A 15,592-nucleotide genomic window follows, 5' to 3' on the forward strand; every position below is an offset into this window, starting at 1 on the left:
TAAATATTAAATGTTTTTCAAAAAAAAGACGGTGTTTCGTAGTAGCTAAAGAATTAATATTTTGTGAATAATTGAAAAATCCTCTAGGACACTATTGTGGACGGAGGTTTTTACTAATATAATATTGTCTACACGTAAATGCAGAATTAGATAAAATTATCAATTTGTCATCAAAATAAAATAATTTTTTATTCAATTAATTGAATTTAAATTATAAATATGCATGTGTGATATAATATATTTAGTAAGTTGAAATAAAATGATATTTTTGAACGATTATATATGCATATATATTTTATATATATATATATATATTTATATAAACAATTGTGAATTATAACTAGCGAACGTGAATGCTATCTATCTAATTATGGCCACATTCGTATAGTACATGTCAAGTATAACATATATATATATACAATTATTGAATATTATCGTTTGTTATTCAAAAATATTTGTGAGTTGTCATGTATTTTACATATTTGAAGATTTATGTAATTATATTTTAAATATATTTACATAATGAAATGAACATTATTCTGGGTTGATCCTGCCAGTAGTTATATGCTTGTCTCAAAGATTAAGCCATGCATGTCTAAGTACACACGAATTAATAGTGAAACCGCAAAAGGCTCATTATATCAGTTATGGTTCCTTAGATCGTTAACAGTTACTTGGATAACTGTGGTAATTCTAGAGCTAATACATGCAATTAAAACACGGACCTTCTGGAACGTGTGCTTTTATTAGGCTAAAACCAAGCGATCGCAAGATCGTTACACTGGTTGAACTCTAGATAACATGCAGATCGTATGGTCTCGTACCGACGACAGATCTTTCAAATGTCTGCCCTATCAACTTTTGATGATGGTAGTATCTAGGACTACCATGGTTGCAACGGGTAACGGGGAATCAGGGTTCGATTCCGGAGAGGGAGCCTGAGAAACGGCTACCACATCTAAGGAAGGCAGCAGGCGCGTAAATTACCCACTCCCAGCTCGGGGAGGTAGTGACGAAAAATAACAATACAGGACTCTCATATCCGAGGCCCTGTAATTGGAATGAGTACACTTTAAATCCTTTAACAAGGACCTATTGGAGGGCAAGTCTGGTGCCAGCAGCCGCGGTAATTCCAGCTCCAATAGCGTATATTAAAGTTGTTGCGGTTAAAACGTTCGTAGTTGAACTTGTGCTTCATACGGGTAGTGCAACTTACAATTGTAGTTAGTACTATACCTTTATGTATGTAAGCGTATTACCGGTGGAGTTCTTATATATAATTAGGTACTTGTACTTTTTTATATGTTCCTCCTATTTAAAAACCTGCATTAGTGCTCTTCATCGAGTGTTATTGTGGGCCGGTACAATACTTTGAACAAATTAGAGTGCTTAAAGCAGGCTTCAAATGCCTGAATATTCTGTGCATGGGATAATGAAATAAGACCTCTGTTCTGCTTTCATTGGTTTTCAGATCAAGAGGTAATGATTAATAGAAGCAGTTTGGGGGCATTAGTATTACGACGCGAGAGGTGAAATTCTTGGACCGTCGTAAGACTAACTTAAGCGAAAGCATTTGCCAAAGATGTTTTCATTAATCAAGAACGAAAGTTAGTTAGAGGTTCGAAGGCGATCAGATACCGCCCTAGTTCTAACCATAAACGATGCCAGCTAGCAATTGGGTGTAGCTACTTTTATGGCTCTCTCAGTCGCTTCCCGGGAAACCAAAGCTTTTGGGCTCCGGGGGAAGTATGGTTGCAAAGCTGAAACTTAAAGGAATTGACGGAAGGGCACCACCAGGAGTGGAGCCTGCGGCTTAATTTGACTCAACACGGGAAAACTTACCAGGTCCGAACATAAGTGTGTAAGACAGAGATTTGATAGCTCTTTCTCGAATCTATGGGGTGGTGTGCATGGCCGTTCTTAGTTCGTGGAGTGATTTGTCTGGTTAATTCCGATAACGAACGAGACTCAAATATATTATATAGAATAGATATCTCAGGATTATGGTGTTGAAGCTTATATAGCCTTCATTCATGGTGGCAGTAAAATGTTTATTGTGTTTGAATGTGTTTATATAAGTGGAGCCGTACCTGTTGGTTTGTCCCATTATAAGGACACTAGCTTCTTAAATGGACAAATTGCGTCTAGCAATAATGAGATTGAGCAATAACAGGTCTGTGATGCCCTTAGATGTCCTGGGCTGCACGCGCGCTACAATGAAAGTATCAACGTGTATTTCCTAGACCGAGAGGTCCGGGTAAACCGCTGAACCACTTTCATGCTTGGGATTGTGAACTGAAACTGTTCACATGAACTTGGAATTCCCAGTAAGTGTGAGTCATTAACTCGCATTGATTACGTCCCTGCCCTTTGTGCACACCGCCCGTCGCTACTACCGATTGAATTATTTAGTGAGGTCTCCGGACGTGATCACTGTGACGCCTTGTGTGTTGCGGTTGTTTTTCGCAAAAGTTGACCGAACTTGATTATTTAGAGGAAGTAAAAGTCGTAACAAGGTTTCCGTAGGTGAACCTGCGGAAGGATCATTATTGTTTTAATGCATCTAACCGTTAATAAATTAAATTTGTTTTTCTCTTTTAGGGAATTGCAATATTTAATAAATTATGTAACTAATAAATATAAATATTTTATTCAATCATATGAGATACAATTATGCAACATATAATAATTTAAATTAGCTAAAAAAAAACCGTTTGTCATGTATTATTATTATTATATACTGTATTAAGAGTGTTTTATGTGTGTTTTGGATAAAATAAAAAAAAACTGCGTGTATATGTACCCATAATATACATGCGTTGCAAAATGTATTGTGCATATTCCAGTGCGCATACATTGGTTCGCAACACCTAAAGAAAAACAATGTTGTACCTGTTTGCAGGTTAACGCTTTACATATGTTGATCATAATAAATAAATTTAGCTAAAATATACTTGTCATATATCTTATTATTATCGATTATGTAAAACTAAGACATTTCGCAACATTTATTTAGGTATAAAAAAAAAAATTTTATTGAAGGAATTGATATATGCCAGTAAAATGGTGTATTTTTAATTTCTTTCAATAAAAATATTCTTGACGTAATGAAATAAAAAAAAAAAATGTATCACTCTAAGCGGTGGATCACTCGGCTCATGGGTCGATGAAGAACGCAGCAAACTGTGCGTCATCGTGTGAACTGCAGGACACATGAACATCGACATTTTGAACGCATATCGCAGTCCATGCTGTTATGTACTTTAATTAATTTTTTAGTGCTGCTTGGACTACATATGGTTGAGGGTTGTAAGACTATGCTAAATAAGTTGTTTAAAAATTTTTCGGAATTTTAAGCACATTGTATATTATTGGATAATATAAGTGTGAATCTAAAAAGTTCTCGCTTAAGATATTCATAATATGAATTAATAAATGAAAATACTAAAACTCTGTTGCATGAGAAATTTGAAGAATTATATGTTCTTTATTCATTTCAAATAATATTGAGGAATGTGTCTAGCATAAAATATATATATTTTATAAACTAGAATTGCCTCTTATTAACGAATATGGTATAAAGAATAATTTTGTGAATATTATGGACCTTCAAGAAAAAAATAGTATATTTCAAAATAGGCAGAGAATTGTCTATAAGTGTAATTAAACAACCTCAACTCATATGGGACTACCCCCTGAATTTAAGCATATTAATTAGGGGAGGAAAAGAAACTAACAAGGATTTTCTTAGTAGCGGCGAGCGAAAAGAAATCAGTTCAGCACTAAGTCACTTTGTCTATATGGCAAATGTGAGATGCAGTGTATGGAACGTCAATATTCTAGTATGAGAAATTAACGATTTAAGTCCTTCTTAAATGAGGCCATTTACCCATAGAGGGTGCCAGGCCCGTATAACGTTAATGATTATTAGATGATGATGTTTCCAAAGAGTCGTGTTGCTTGATAGTGCAGCACTAAGTGGGTGGTAAACTCCATCTAAAACTAAATATAACCATGAGACCGATAGTAAACAAGTACCGTGAGGGGAAAGTTGAAAAGAACTCTGAATAGAGAGTTAAATAGTACGTGAAACTGCTTAGAGGTTAAGCCCGATGAACCTGAATATCCGTTATGGAAAATTCATCATTAGAATTGTAATATTTAATCAATATTATAAACGATAGTGTGCATTTTTTCCATATAAGGACATTGTAATCTATTAGCATGTATGGAATTTATCAAACAATTTTGATAAGAGTTTATTTAAATTAGAGTGCTTGCATTTTACATAAAAAATATTTCAAAAATTTGATAAAGTGCTGATAGATTATATATGAGTACAGTGCGTTAATTTTTCGGAATTATATAATGGCATGATTATCATTCATTGATTTTTATGTTTATTATAAGCACTTGTATGATTAACAATGCGAAAGATTCAGGATACCTTCGGGACCCGTCTTGAAACACGGACCAAGGAGTCTAACATATGTGCAAGTTATTGGGATATAAACCTAATAGCGTAATTAACTTGACTATTATTGGGATTAGTTTTTTAACTATTTATAGTTGATTAACGCAATCCCGGGGCGTTCTATATATAGTTATGTATAATAATATTTATATATTATATTTATGCTCTAACTGGAACGTACCTTGAGCATATATGCTGTGTGACCCGAAAGATGGTGAACTATACTTGATCAGGTTGAAGTCAGGGGAAACCCTGATGGAAGACCGAAACAGTTCTGACGTGCAAATCGATTGTCAGAATTGAGTATAGGGGCGAAAGACCAATCGAACCATCTAGTAGCTGGTTCCTTCCGAAGTTTCCCTCAGGATAGCTGGTGCATTTAACTGTTGTATAAAATAATCTTATCTGGTAAAGCGAATGATTAGAGGCCTTAGGGTCGAAACGATCTTAACCTATTCTCAAACTTTAAATGGGGTAAGAACCTTAACTTTCTTGATATGAAGTTTAAGGTTATGATATAATGTGCCCAGTGGGCCACTTTTGGTAAGCAGAACTGGCGCTGTGGGATGAACCAAACGTAATGTTACGGTGCCCAAATTAACAACTCATTCAGAAACCATGAAAGGCGTTGGTTGCTTAAAACAGCAGGACGGTGATCATGGAGTCGAAATCCGCTAAGGAGTGTGTAACAACTCACCTGCCGAAGCAACTAGCCCTTAAAATGGATGGCGCTTAAGTTGTATACCTATACATTACCGCTAAAGTAGATGATTTATATTACTTGTAATATAAATTTTGAAACTTTAGTGAGTAGGAAGGTACAATGGTGTGCTTAGAAGTGTTTGGCGTAAGCCTGCATGGAGCCGTCATTGGTACAGATCTTGGTGGTAGTAGCAAATAATCGAATGAGACCTTGGAGGACTGAAGTGGAGAAGGGTTTCGTGTGAACAGTGGTTGATCACGAGTTAGTCGGTCCTAAGTTCAAGGCGAAAGCCGAAAATTTTCAAGTAAAAAAAAGTAACTAAAATTTATATTTTGTCATAATTAAAAAACTTGAATAATTTTGAACGAAAGGGAATACGGTTCCAATTCCGTAACCTGTTGAGTATCCGTTTGTTATTAAATATGGGCCTCGTGCTCATCCTGGCAACAGGAACGACCATAAAGAAGCCGTCGAGAGATATCGGAAGAGTTTTCTTTTCTGTTTTATAGCCGTACTACGAAGTCTTTCGCAGAGAGATATGGTAGATGGGCTAGAAGAGCATGACATATACTGTTGTGTCGATATTTTCTCCTCGGACCTTGAAAATTTATGGTGGGGACACGCAAACTTCTCAACAGGCCGTACCAATATCCGCAGCTGGTCTCCAAGGTGAAGAGTCTCTAGTCGATAGAATAATGTAGGTAAGGGAAGTCGGCAAATTAGATCCGTAACTTCGGGATAAGGATTGGCTCTGAAGATTGAGATAGTCGGGCTTGATTGGGAAACAATAACATGGTTTATGTGCTCGTTCTGGGTAAATAGAGTTTCTATCATTTATGGTAGTTTCTTGTTCCCCGGATAGTTTAGTTACGTAGCCAATTGTGGAACTTTCTTGCTAAAATTTTTAAGAATACTAGTTGGGCAACCAGCTAGTTCTTTTAGGACCGATGTAGTTTCGGCAGCAGCGAATATGAGCGGCGAAAGGGGCCATTGGGTTACCACCCCGATGGTCCTGAAAAACTGATGGTGCAAACTTAAATAACATGCCTCGGATAGCTGAAAGTTATTCAGTGAATTCTCCTACGGCATCCGTAGGAGCCCATCAGGGAAGGAACGTAGATGCTAATCCAGTTGTTGGACATCTATGTGTGGAATGCGGCCGATCTTTTGGAACAAAGACCGGTTTAGGCGTCCACATGTCGCGTCAGCACAAAGACAGGCTTGATGAGCTTCGTACGCGTGTTGACGTGAAAACCAGGTGGTGTGAGGAAGAATTGGCCATGATGGCGAGGAAGGAACTTGAGCTCATAGCAAATGGCGAGAGGTTCATTAATAAAAAGCTGGCGTTGCATTTTCCAGAACGCAGCGTCGATGCTATTAAAAAGTGTCGACAGAGGGATAATTATAAGGCAAAAATCGAGCAGCTAAGAGGGCAAGCGGCTCGGAGTTATCCCGAAATTAGTGAACCACAAACCATTACGCGCCGCCCTAGTATAAGTGGGCTTGAGTCTTCTTCTTCAATGTCAGAGTCGGTTCCAATCACACCATCGATACATTCGGACGACGTCCTCATGCGGATACTGCGGGGCTTCGGCCCTGTGGGATGTAATCGATCGTGGAGAGTCGAGGTTCTGCAATCTATCATTGATGGAGCGCAGACTTCGGGCAAAGAAGCAACTCTCCAGTGTTTGTCTAACTATCTCCTGAAATTTTTTCCGAATCGAAACGAAGGTCCGGTTTCGGCGAGAGTCTTTCCTGAGCCTCGCAATAGGAGACAAAATAGAAGGCAGCAGTTCGCTAGGGTTCAGCGTAACTGGGACAAACATAAAGGTCGATGCATTGGATCCTTGCTTGCAGGACCCGACGAGTCGGTAATGCCAAACCAAGAGATTATGGAACCATACTGGAGAGAAGTCATGACACAGCAGAGCCTTTCCTCTTGCAATAGCACCGTGCCCCATATGGGACACTTGCTTGAGGGGGTATGGTCACCTATTACGTCTAGGGACCTGCAATTGCATCAAGTGCCATTGACTTCTTCTCCCGGACCGGACGGAATATCTCCAAGAACTGCCAGGAGTATTCCCAGTGGTGTTATGCTTCGCATAATGAACCTTATTCTCTGGTGCGGCAAACTACCCACACTCTTCCGAATGGCTCGAACCGTTTTCATCCCGAAGACGGTAAGAGCATCCCGACCAGAAGACTTCCGTCCGATATCGGTGCCTTCTGTCATAGTTAGACAACTCAATGCCATCTTGGCATCTCGATTGGCCTCATCAGTCGATTGGGATCCGCGTCAGCGGGGGTTTCTTTCTACTGACGGTTGCGCCGATAACGCGACAATAGTTGACTTAATCCTGAGGGACCACCATAGACGTCATGCGTCGTGTTATATCGCGACACTTGATGTCAGCAAAGCGTTTGACTCTGTGTGTCTCACACGCAGCGGTAATTGACACCCTATCCGCGTATGGTGCACCAACGGGTTTTGTTGACTACGTACGTAGCTTGTACTTGGGAGGTGGCACTAGTCTCAATGGTAAAGGCTGGAGATCAGAGGAATTCGTCCCTGCTAGAGGTGTGAAGCAGGGTGACCCTTTGTCTCCACATATGTTCAACTTGGTCATCGACCGGTTGCTCAGGTCTCTACCGGACGAGATTGGTGTCAGTGTCGGAAATGCCAAAACAAACGCTGCAGCGTTCGCAGACGATCTGGTGTTGTTTGCTTCTACACCGAAGGGCCTTCAGGCATTATTGGATACCACGGTCTCCTTTTTGGCGTCCGTTGGGCTGACCCTAAACGCTAATAAGTGTTTTTACTGTTAGTGTCAAGGGGCAACCGAAGCAGAAGTGTACTGTGATCGAATCACGGAGCTTCTGTGTAGGTTCGCGCACGTGTCCAAGCTTGAAGCGTTCGGAGGAGTGGAGGTATCTCGGCATTCAGTTCACTGCGGACGGGAGGGCCCGCTACAATCCGACTGAGGACATTGGTCCCAGATTGGATATCATATCGCGGTCCCCCCTGAAGCCACAGCAGAAGTTATTCGCCCTCAGAACTGTCCTCATTCCACAGCTATATCACAAGCTAACCCTTGGTAGTGTGGCAATAGGCGTTTTGAGAAAGTGTGACAGACTGGTACGGTCGGTCGTAAGGAAATGGTTAGATCTTCCTATGGATGTGTCAGTAGCATTCTTCCATGCCCCCCACACAAGTGGGGGTCTCGGTGTTCCCTCAGTTCGAAGGACAGCTCCAATGCTGCGCATACAGAGGCTAACGAACATAAAATGGCCCCACCTCGAGCAATCCGAGACGGCCAGTTCGTTCCTTAGTGCGGAAATTCGGAGGGCCCGAGATAGGTGCAAGGCATCGGGAGACGCGGCTCTGGATACACGCCTTTTGATCGATTCGTACTGGGCGGATAGGTTGCACTCCTCTGTTGATGGTAGCGGTCTCCGTGAAGCAGGGCGTTATGCTCCGCAACACGGGTGGGTTGTCGCACCCACGCGTTTGTTAACTGGAAAAGCTTATTTGAATGGGATCAAACTGCGGATAAATGCCCTACCCACGCGGTCTCGTACCACGAGGGGAAGGCACGAATTGGAGAGGCAGTGTCGTGCAGGATGTGATGCTCCCGAATCACTAAACCACATTCTGCAGAAGTGTCATCGTACGCATGGGAGGCGGGTGGCTAGACACAACACAGTGTAGCTAATTATCTCAAGCGGGGACTTGAGACGAGAGGCTACTCTGTCATTGCTGAACCAAGTCTGCAGGGAGAGAACAGGATATATAAGCCGGACCTGGTGGGTTTCCGACCAGATCACACTATAGTGATCGACGCTCAGGTTGTGACTGACGGACTTGATCTTGACCAAGCTCATCAGAGTAAGGTTGAGATCTACGACAGACAGGACGTACGAACGGCTCTGGTTCGGGATTATCGGGCACATGAGGACATTAAAATCGTTTCTGCTACGCTAAACTGGAGGGGCATCTGGAGCTATCGGTCGGTAAAACGACTGAGAGCACTGGGAGTCCTTAACGCTGGTGATAGCAATATTATCAGTACCAGGGTGGTAGATGGCGGAGTCTGCGGCTTTAAGACGTTCATGTTCCATACTGGATATCGCCAAGGAGTGGGTTAGCACCGAGGTTTACTTTCCTCATTGAAAGTCAACTACACTGGCCAACATCTATTGTGTACAAAGTAAAGGGAAAACAGTCATATGACGTGCCATTCATATATGGCATTGTTGTGTGTGGGCAAATTCATTTCCTACAAAAAAAAGCCAGCCAATGCCTCGTCATCTAATTAGTGACGCGCATGAATGGATTAACGAGATTCCTACTGTCCCTATCTACTATCTAGCGAAACCACAGCCAAGGGAACGGGCTTGGAATAATTAGCGGGGAAAGAAGACCCCTTTGAGCTTGACTCTAATCTCTAATCTGGGCAGTGTAAGGAGACATAAGAGGTGTAGAATAAGTGGGAGATATTAAATTTCGGTTTAGTATCGACAATGAAATACCACTACTCTTATTGTTTCCTTACTTACTTGATTAAATGGAACGTGTATCATTTCCTAGCCATTATACGGATATATTTATTATATCTTATGGTATTGGGTTTTGATGCAAGCTTCTTGATCAAAGTATCACGAGTTTGTTATATAATCGCAAACAAATTCATTAATGAGAGAGTGCATTTATGTGTTCTTAAATTAAAAAATTTGGTATATAACTCCAATTACTCAGGTATGATCCAATTCAAGGACATTGCCAGGTAGGGAGTTTGACTGGGGCGGTACATCTCTCAAATAATAACGGAGGTGTCCCAAGGCCAGCTCAGTGCGGACAGAAACCACACATAGAGCAAAAGGGCAAATGCTGACTTGATCTCGGTGTTCAGTACACACAGGGACAGCAAAAGCTCGGCCTATCGATCCTATTTTGGTTTAAAGAGTTTTTAACAAGAGGTGTCAGAAAAGTTACCATAGGGATAACTGGCTTGTGGCGGCCAAGCGTTCATAGCGACGTCGCTTTTTGATCCTTCGATGTCGGCTCTTCCTATCATTGTGAAGCAAAATTCACCAAGCGTTGGATTGTTCACCCATGCAAGGGAACGTGAGCTGGGTTTAGACCGTCGTGAGACAGGTTAGTTTTACCCTACTAATGACAAAACGTTGTTGCGACAGCATTCCTGCGTAGTACGAGAGGAACCGCAGGTACGGACCAATGGCACAATACTTGTTCGAGCGAACAGTGGTATGACGCTACGTCCGTTGGATTATGCCTGAACGCCTCTAAGGTCGTATCCGTGCTGGACTGCAATGATAAATAAGGGGCAATTTGCATTGTATGGCTTCTAAACCATTAAAAGTTTATTATTCATTTAATAGACGACGATGGATGTGATGCCAATGTTACATATAACATAGTAAATTGGGAGGATCTTCGATCACCTGGTGCCGCGCTAGTTATATATTAAAACATTATTTAATACAATGACAAAGCCTTGAATCAATTGTAAACGACTTTTATAACAGGCAAGGTGTTGTAAGTGGTTGAGCAGCTGCCATACTGCGATCCACTGAAGCTTATCCTTTGCTTGACGATTCGATAAAATATATATGTTTAAGGCATATATAAAAAAATATTATATATATATTTATATATATAAATATGCAAAATTGTATGCATAATTATTAATTATGTGTTATACAATTACGCATATAAGAAGAAAATTTATATATATATATAAATATATTATATATATATAAATAAATAATAATATATCTATGTGTACAAAATATACTTGTGTATTTTAAATATGCATTTATTTAGTATGCGTTAGTTATATATATTTATTTTGGTAGCAAAAGGAACGCCATTATATTAGTGGCGAAAATTAATAATATGCATAGTAAGTATATCTATGTATATCTATGTATACAAAATACTTGCATATTTTATATATGCATTTATTTATTATGCGTTGGTTATATATATATTATTTGGTAGCAAAAGGAACGCCATTATATTAGTGGCGAAAATTAAGAATATGCATAGTATATCTATGTGTACAAAATACTTGCGTATTTTATATATGCATTTATTTATAATGCGTTGGTTATATATATTTATTTGGTAGCAAAAGGAACGTCATCATATTAGTGGCGAAAATTAAGAATATGCAAAGGTATAACTATGTGTACAAAATACTTGCGTATTTTAAATATGCATTTATTTAGTATGCGTTAGTTATATATATTTATTTGGTAGCAAAAGGAACGCCATTATATTAGTGGCGAAAATTAAGAATATGCATAGTAAGTATATCTATGTATACAAAATACTTGCATATTTTATATATGCATTTATTTATTATGCGTTGGTTATATATATATTATTTGGTAGCAAAAGGAACGCCATTATATTAGTGGCGAAAATTAAATTAAGAATATGCATAGTATATCTATGTGTACAAAATACTTGCGTATTTTATATATATTTATTATTATAATGCGTTGGTTATATATATTTATTTGGTAGCAAAAGGAACGCCATCATATTAGTGGCGAAAATTAAGAATATGCATGAAGTATATAATATGTGTACAAAATACTTGCGTATTTTAAATATGCATTTATTTAGTATGCGTTAGTTATATATTTATTTGGGTAGCAAAAGGAACGCATTATATTAGTGGCGAAAATTAAGAATATGCATAGTATATATCTATGTGTATAAAAAATACTTGCATATTTTATATATGCATTTATTTATTATGCGTTGGTTATATATATTTATTTGGTAGCAAAAGGAACGCCATTATATTAGTGGCGAAAATTAAGAATATGCATAGTATATCTATGTGTACAAAATACTTGCGTATTTTATATATGCATTTATTTATGATGCGTTGTTTATATATTTATTTGGTTAGCAAAAGGAACGCCATTATATTAGTGGCGAAAATTTAAGAATATGCATAGTATATCTATGTGTACAAAATACTTGTATATTTTAAATATGCATTTATTTAGTAAGCGTTAGTTATATATATTATTTGGTGCCAGAAGGACGCCATCATATTAGTGGCGAAAATTAAAAATATGCATGGTATATCTATGTGTACAAAATACTTGTGTATTTTAAATATACATTTATTTGACGCAATTACATGAATTTGGTAGCCAGAAGGACGCCATCATATTAGTGGCGAAAATTAAAAATATGCATGATATAAAAAAATATATATTTTTACATTTATGTATGTATCTGATATATGAATTTAACTTGAATACTTGCGTGAATTTTAAGTATGCAGCCATTTATGAGGTTCATGAGTTCAACACAAAAAATTATGTTGAAGAAAAACTTTTGGTATCAAAAGATTAATATAATGAGATCATTTTGATTTAGTGAGAACTTGGTGAAATTAAGAGCCATATGATATGAGGTTCTACCGAGAGATGAGTTCAACTTTGACAAAAAATTTCAACATATGAAAATTGAAGAAAAAACTTTTTAAAAATATCATTTTATACAGTTTATTAATATAATGAGATAAGATTTTGAATTTAACTTGAGAAAAAGATTTTTTGGACTTGGTGAATTTTTTATTGAACTGCAGCCATATGATATGAGGTTCTACCGAGAGATGAGTTCAACTTTGACAAAAAATTTCAACATATGAAAATTGAAGAAAAAACTTTTTAATTATCATTTTATACAGTTTATTAATAAAATGAGATAAGATTTTGAATTTAACTTGAGAAAAAAATTTTTTTGACTTGGTGAATTTTTTATTGAACTGCAGCCATATGATATGAGGTTCTACCGAGAGATGAGTTCAACTTGACAAAAAATTTCAACATATGAAAATTGAAGAAAAAACTTTTTAAATATCATTTTATACAGTTTATTAATATAATGAGATAAGATTTTGAATTTAACTTGAGAAAAAATTTTTTTGACTTGGTGAATTTTTTATTGAACTGCAGCCATATGATATGAGGTTCTACCGAGATATGAGTTCAACTTTGACAAAAAATTTCAACATATGAAAATTGAAGAAAAAACTTTTTAATATATCATTTTATACAGTTTATTAATATAATGAGATAAGATTTTGAATTTAACTTGAGAAAAAAATTTTTTGGACTTGGTGAATTTTTTGGACTTAAATTTTTTATTGAACTTCAGCCATATGATATGAGGTTCTACCGAGATATGAGTTCAACTTTGACAAAAAATTTCAACATATGAAAATTGAAGAAAAAACTTTTTTAAATATCATTTTATATACTGTTTATTAATATAATGAGATAAGATTTTGAATTTAACTTGAGAAAAAAAAATTTTTTTTTTTACTTGGTGAATTTTTTATTGAACTGCAGCCATATGATATGAGGTTCTACCGAGATATGAGTTCAACTTTGACAAAAAATTTCAACATATGAAAATTGAAGAAAAAAATAATTTTATATATCATTTTATACAGTTTTTTAATAAAATGAGATAAGATTTTGAATTTAACTTGAGAAAAAAAAATTTTTGGACTTGGTGAATTTTTTATTGAACTGCAGCCATATGATATAAGGTTCTACCGAGATATGAGTTCAACTTTGACAAAAATTTTTCAACAATGTTAAACAATTTACGATATGTACTAGTATTTAATATGAAAATATTATAGATATGATAAAAAAAGTAATAATGAAGTTTTACTGTTGTATTATTAAAATTAGTGCCACATAAAGATACATTAGGTGGTAGACCTTAGTAAAATGAGCGGGTTGTAGAAAACGTGTCACAAAACCTATATAGGGGTGGTGAGGTCGGGCAGGCATGTCATATGAGAAAAATTTCACAAGTGAAATATATATGACTATGTATATGGAGTGTAATGCCGGCATAAGTCATATATAAATAATATATGAAAATAATCATATAGAAGGCAATATGATTAAAAAAGTTAAAAATAATGAAGTTTTACTGTTGCATTATTAAATTAGTGCAACATAAAGATACATTAGGTGGTATACCTTAGTAAAATGAGCTGGTTTGTAGAAAACGTGTCACAAAACCTATATAGGGGTGGTGATGTCGAGCAGGCATGTCATATGAGAAAAATTTCACAAGTGAAATATATATGACTATGTATATGGAGTGAGTCTTGCCGGCATAAGTCATATATAAAAATAATATATGAAAATAATCATATAGAAGGCAATATGATTAAAAAAGTTAAAAATAATGAAGTTTTACTGTTGTATTATTAAATTAGTGCAACAAAAAGATACGTTAGATGGTAATACTAAATAAAATAAGAGCATTGTAGAAAACGTGTCACAAAACCTATATAGGGGTGGTGAGGTCGGGCAGGCATGTCATATGAGAAAAATTTCACAAGTGAAATATATATGACTATTTATATGGAGTGTCATGCCGGCATAAGTCATATATAAATAATATATGAAAATAATCATATAGAAGGCAATATGATTAAAAAAGTTAAAAATAATGAAGTTTTACTGTTGCATTATTAAATTAGTGCAACATAAAGATACATTAGGTGGTATACCTTAGTAAAATGAGCTGGTTGTAGAAAACGTGTCACAAAACCTATATAGGGGTGGTGATGTCGAGCAGGCATGTCATATGAGAAAAATTTCACAAGTGAAATATATATGACTATGTATATGGAGTGAGTCTTGCCGGCATAAGTCATATATAAATAATATATGAAAATAATCATATAGAAGGCAATATGATTAAAAAAGTTAAAAATAATGAAGTTTTACTGTTGTATTATTAAATTAGTGCAACAAAAAGATACGTTAGATGGTATACTACTAAATAAAATAAGAGCATTGTAGAAAACGTGTCACAAAACCTATATAGGGGTGGTGAGGTCGGGCAGGCATGTCATATGAGAAAAATTTCACAAGTGAAATATATATGACTATTTATATGGAGTGTCATGCCGGCATAAGTCATATATAAATAATATATGAAAATAATCATATAGAAGGCAATATGATTAAAAAAAGTTAAAAATAATGAAGTTTTACTGTTGCATTATTAAATTAGTGCAACATAAAGATACATTAGGTGGTATACCTTAGTAAAATGAGCTGGTTGTAGAAAACGTGTCACAAAACCTATATAGGGGTGGTGATGTCGAGCAGGCATGTCATATGAGAAAAATTTCACAAGTGAAATATATATGACTATGTATATGGAGTGAGTCTTGCCGGCATAAGTCATATATAAATAATATATGAAATGAAAATAATCATATAGAAGGCAATATGATTAAAAAAGTTAAAAATAATGAAGTTTTACTGTTGCATTATTAAATTAGTGCAACATAAAGATACATTAGGTGGTATACCTTAGTAAA

The 15,592-nt window shown here is 36.3% G+C and overlaps 2 non-coding genes and 1 pseudogene across 2 annotated transcripts; all 3 read left to right on the forward strand.

The window, feature by feature from the left end:
• The first annotated feature begins 536 nt into the window (after positions 1-536).
• Positions 537-2,549, forward strand: LOC117577538 (small subunit ribosomal RNA). The gene has a single exon (XR_004573288.1). It is a non-coding gene; the product is annotated as a small subunit ribosomal RNA (ribosomal RNA).
• A 582-nt stretch (positions 2,550-3,131) lies between these two features.
• Positions 3,132-3,310, forward strand: LOC117577517 (5.8S ribosomal RNA). The gene has a single exon (XR_004573268.1). It is a non-coding gene; the product is annotated as a 5.8S ribosomal RNA (ribosomal RNA).
• A 358-nt stretch (positions 3,311-3,668) lies between these two features.
• Positions 3,669-10,801, forward strand: LOC117577490 (large subunit ribosomal RNA; annotated as a pseudogene).
• Positions 10,802-15,592: the final 4,791 nt, after the last annotated feature.

This window comes from Drosophila albomicans, unplaced genomic scaffold, assembly GCF_009650485.2.
Source record: "Drosophila albomicans strain 15112-1751.03 unplaced genomic scaffold, ASM965048v2 utg000151l_pilon, whole genome shotgun sequence".
Classification (NCBI taxonomy): Eukaryota; Metazoa; Arthropoda; class Insecta; order Diptera; family Drosophilidae; genus Drosophila; species Drosophila albomicans.